Raw genomic sequence first — 5,480 nt, forward strand, 5'->3', positions numbered from 1 at the left:
GCCGTGGCGCTATCGGCCCCTCTGTCGGTACCGCGGTTCCGCCGCGGGACCTGGCCAAATCGCGGGCGCGGCAGCGCAGGCCGGCATCGCGGCGCACCACACGAGCCGTACTCGTGGCGCTTTCGGATCAAGTGTCGCACAAATCGTGCAAATGCCATGGGCCGAGGTCGCCAAATGCACAAATGCGCCTCCGGGGCGTCGAGAGCCGCGTTTCGGACTTCGCCGACGAAGCGCGCACTCTACGCCTCCGCGTCTGCCGCGGCGGTATGCCCCCCTTATATATGCAGCGATAAGTACCCAGACCTCCGTGGGTTGGTAAGTGGCCGTACTCGTGCCGATCTCGCCGTAAATTTGGCGCAAATCGTGCGCGCCCATCGGGCGGCATCGCGGCGCGCGCGTTTCGCGGCGCCCCGCGCGAGCCGAACTCGTGGACTTTGCCGTGGCGCTTGGCGCCGTGCTCGAGGCGCCTTCGCCGCAAGAGCCGCGCAAATCGTGCGGCACCCATCGGCGGCATCGCGGCGCGCGCGTTTCGCGGCGCCCCGCGCGAGCCGAACTCGTGGACTTTGCCGTGGCGCTATCGGCCCCTCTGTCGGTACCGCGGTTCCGCCGCGGGACCTGGCCAAATCGCGGGCGCGGCAGCGCAGGCCGGCATCGCGGCGCACCACACGAGCCGTACTCGTGGCGCTTTCGGATCAAGTGTCGCACAAATCGTGCAAATGCCATGGGCCGAGGTCGCCAAATGCACAAATGCGCCTCCGGGGCGTCGAGAGCCGCGTTTCGGACTTCGCCGACGAAGCGCGCACTCTACGCCTCCGCGTCTGCCGCGGCGGTATGCCCCCCTTATATATGCAGCGATAAGTACCCAGACCTCCGTGGGTTGGTAAGTGGCCGTACTCGTGCCGATCTCGCCGTAAATTTGGCGCAAATCGTGCGCGCCCATCGGGCGGCATCGCGGCGCGCGCGTTTCGCGGCGCCCCGCGCGAGCCGAACTCGTGGACTTTGCCGTGGCGCTTGGCGCCGTGCTCGAGGCGCCTTCGCCGCAAGAGCCGCGCAAATCGTGCGGCACCCATCGGCGGCATCGCGGCGCGCGCGTTTCGCGGCGCCCCGCGCGAGCCGAACTCGTGGACTTTGCCGTGGCGCTATCGGCCCCTCTGTCGGTACCGCGGTTCCGCCGCGGGACCTGGCCAAATCGCGGGCGCGGCAGCGCGGCCGGCATCGCGGCGCACCACACGAGCCGTACTCGTGGACTTTGCCGCCGCGCTAAACGCCGTACTCGAGGCGCTTTCGGATCAAGTGTCGCACAAATCGTGCGCGAACTCGTGCAAATGCCATGGGCCGAGGTCGCCAAATGCACAAATGCGCCTCCGGGGCGGCGAGAGGCGCGTTTCGGACTTCGCCGACGATGCGCGCACTCTACGCCTCCGCGTCTGCCGCGGCGGTATGCCCCCCTTATATATGCAGCGATAAGTACCCAGACCTCCGCGGGTCGGCCGGGGCGGCCTCTCTTGAACTGCTATAACTCCGCCGGGCGACGCACTAGAGTGGCGCAAAAGGTATCAAATTCTTCGTCTTTCAGAGGGCTATACGCTGATGTAAAAACTGTACGGCCCGACTTAACGGGACCAGCGCGAAGTTTGTAAATGTCGTTGGACCCTGCCCGAGCCAGACAGCCTAAACGCCCGTATCTTGGGATAGATAAAAAGCACAGAGGCGAAGAGGGTGGCAAAAGCTTCGCGCTTTCCAGCCCAATACGCCGATGCAAAATTCGCACGCCTCCGATGCCTGGTACGGCCGCAAAAAATTCTCAAACGTTACCGGGGCGAGGAGTCCTTTGTGCAGGGGCGAGCGCTTATCGCTTGTATCTTTCGATGGGGCAAGAAGAGAGAGGCGAATGTGGCACCAAACGATTTGCCGCTCCGAGACCTATCCTGCGATGGAAAAGTCGTGCGCCTCCGATTTGCGGGAGAGCGGCAAAAACTTGAAAACTCTATCGCGTCCGCCCCAGGCGAGACCGCCTGAACGCCTCTATCTTCGGCTAGTGAAGAAGCAGGCGGACGAGTTTGAGTTTGAATTTATTTCCACAAACAAGGAGATACAATTGTTGTGAGAGATACAAGGGGAAAAAGCTTCTCAGGGTCAGCTTGACCGACCACAGTGCCGTTACAGAGGCTGCAGCAGGGCGGAAGTGAAGGCTTATAAATGAACCAGGGGTTAATACAAATTCAAAACAAGAAACCCAAAAAGATACAATTGCAACAGTAAAAGAAAAAGAAAACGCCGTACACCGCTTATTACAGAAAGACATAGAGGCGCACAAAAATATCTCAGGCAGGTTTCTCAAAAAACAAAACAAAAACAAGTGAGCACGTCGATGTCACATCGAGTAATGTCATTTAGTGACTTCGGCAACCTGTAGCTTAACATTTGTTGACCACAATTAGTTCGCTTGCGAGAAACACACCAAGTCTCCGGATGCTGGAGTAGTGTAGGGGGCAACGCGTGTTTTTTTTAGATTTTCTTTTTTTTATTCACGAAAGTCCGACAACACAGTGCCTTGGTGCAGAGGGCAGACGAACGGCGAAAATCAATCCGCCTGACTGGGCCCTATGCACCACTCGAACGCAACAGCAAGGAGCACTTATATAGACACGCAGATACACGTTATAATGACCACAATAATTGTAGAGCACAACTTTCAAGTATAAACGTTCATTCCATTCTTATTACTCAGAAAACGCGTCTAAAAAATCGCAGAAAAGGACAGTGCAAGAGAAGACAAATAAAACATAACTATAGAAACTGAATGCGCGCCTAGAAAAAAAAAACCAAAAAAAATATCAGAACAGACCAATGTGGAAGACTGGGCGAGTTGGTGGGTAGTCATTCTAGAAAAAAACAGCGCACACAGGACAGGGACCAAGGGAAGAACCGACGACACGAGCGCTGACTTACAACTGATTTTGATTAGGCGGAAAGTGAACACTATATTTAGGAAGGAAGTAGCAGGTACAATCAGAGGCAGTCAACGTCAAAGAGGTGTAAATGGCCGATAAAATCGATAAAACCGTAAGGGGTGAAGATAAAACAAGATAAAACTCAACAGATGACAAGCCATGGTGTAAAGAACGCTAAGACACGTGAGTAACACGTACAATGCCATGAATAACAAAAAACCGAATACAATCAACAGGTGGAAGGCATCTGAACGTGTGAACAAAAGCAGTGTGAACAAAATTTAACAACTGACATGCGCTTGAAACGGATAACCAGGCACATAACTCACACATTCATCGGTTTTCTTTTTTCTTTTCTTGAGAGGTACGCCACTTCTTTTTCTGATAAAACTACAGATGGCGCGCTGACGCAGTTGTATTTATTGGATTTTATGTTGAAGGCTTCCCTACTTATTTGATCCGAGTGGCTTCCTATGATTTTACAGTTTTCAAATTCAGGATGACAAGCACTGCAAATGTCTGTACAAGGCTTTCTCGAGTTACTTTCAAGGTACCTGTCCTCAACCTACTGTGCATGGAACGAGCACATTTACCTGCAAAAATCTGGAATACCCATAGGATCATGTTTAGCACCCATACTCAGTGACATTTTTCTGGCGTCTACAGACAGGACCTTGGCTTCCATCCTTCCCAGCTCATCTGTTATAAGGACGTTTCGGTATGTCGATGATTATCTCGTGGTCATAAATAGCCACAAGCAGGCGTTCCACTCAGACCTTCAGAATATTTTGCATACTTTCACTTCGACCATGTTCCCTCTAATCGTAACTCACGAGGTGCCAGTAGACAGCACTATCAGATTTCTTGACATCAAGCTGGAATTCCAGGTCCATCACATTAGTTGGAACTATGAACCACGTAATAAGAAACCGGCGATTCATTACCATTCAGCACATTCGAAATTAGTGAAGAGAGCAATCGCGAGTCTTTGCATGTCTAACGCGCTCAAGAGATCAGGTCCTCACAGCATGCTTTCCAGCTTTGACACACAACGCAAATAGGTTATTTGGGGCAGGCTATCCCAATCACCTGTTCATCTCCGTCGCCCAGAAGCTTCAAAAGCGGGTGAAAGGAAAAGAAAGGATAAATGAAGGAGGTAGAGACAAAGAAAAAAAGAAACAAAAAGTCGCAGTGATCCCTTATCTCCACGCTCTGTCCCATAATCTGAAAGAAGTCATGAATAAAGCAAAGGTGAAGGTGGTGTTTTCAGCTCCGGAAAAGCTTGCAAATATCTGCAACCGCGTTAACCCTCCTTCCAAGACAGCAAGAACATGCAGCAAAAAACATCGTAAACAATTCGTACCGTGTCAGAAGGAAGTAATTTATTCAATACCTTTAACTTGCGGAGACAAATATATTGGTCAGACGGGCAGATGTAGTAATGACCGATTGCGGGAACGTAATAAAGATGTGGAAAAGGGGGTAAAAGGACACATAGCAGCCCGCATAGTAATTTGCAGTGCTTGTCATCCTGAATTTGAAAACTGCAAAATCATAGGAAGCCACTCGGATCAAATAAGTAGGGAAGCCTTCAACATAAAATCCAATAAATACAACTGCGTCAGTGCGCCATCTGTAGTCTTATCAGAAAAAGAAGTGGCGTACCTCTCAAGAAAAGAAAAAAAGAAAACGGATGAATGTGTGAGTTATGTGCCTGGTTATCCGTTTCAAGCGCATGTCAGTTGTTAAACTTTGTTCACACTGCTTAAATCCTTGTCACCTTCACATGCCTTCCACCTGTTGATTGTATTCGAATTTTTTTTGTTATTCAAGGCACTGTACGTGTTATTCACGTGTCTTAGCGTTTTTATGGTTCCTTACACCATGGCTTGTCATCTGTTGAGTTTTATCTTGTTTTATCTTCACCCCTTACGGTTTTATCGATTTTATCGGCCATTTACACCGCTTTGACGTTGACTGCCTCTGATTGCATCTGCTACTTCCTTCCTATATATAGTGTTCACTTTCCGCTTAATAAAATCAGTTGTAAGTCAGCGCTCGTGTCGTCGGTTCTTCCCTTGGTCCCTGTCCTGTGTGCGCTGTTTTTTTCTAGAATCAGAACAGAGCATTGCAAGAGCCGACACAGATGCAACGTATGTGTAGAAACTAACTGTGTACCTACCAAGAAAATTAAAACAAATGTGCTAAAGTTATAAGCAGGAAAAATAAAATAAAAAACTATAGTGCATTTCCCAGGAAGTGACTTTTCGCTCGCTTACGAAAAGCAGACAGGGAAAGATGAATTAAATCGGGATGGGTTCCAGTTCAAATGCTGCGTAGCAGAGTTGGTTCTGTTTCTTGGTTTCTGTATATTTGTGCGTCTAAACCCATATCGTAGGTGAATTTGGAAAAAAAAAACAACAAAAAACATTGTTGTCGATTGGCTACGAGTTCCAGGAATGCCGCCCGACACTGTCGCTGGCAGTGTAACGTTTGTATAGGTGGTACTCGCTGAAGTAGGAATAT

The sequence above is a fragment of the Amblyomma americanum genome, unplaced genomic scaffold, assembly GCF_052857255.1.
Source record: "Amblyomma americanum isolate KBUSLIRL-KWMA unplaced genomic scaffold, ASM5285725v1 scaffold_337, whole genome shotgun sequence".
Lineage (NCBI taxonomy): Eukaryota > Metazoa > Arthropoda > Arachnida > Ixodida > Ixodidae > Amblyomma > Amblyomma americanum.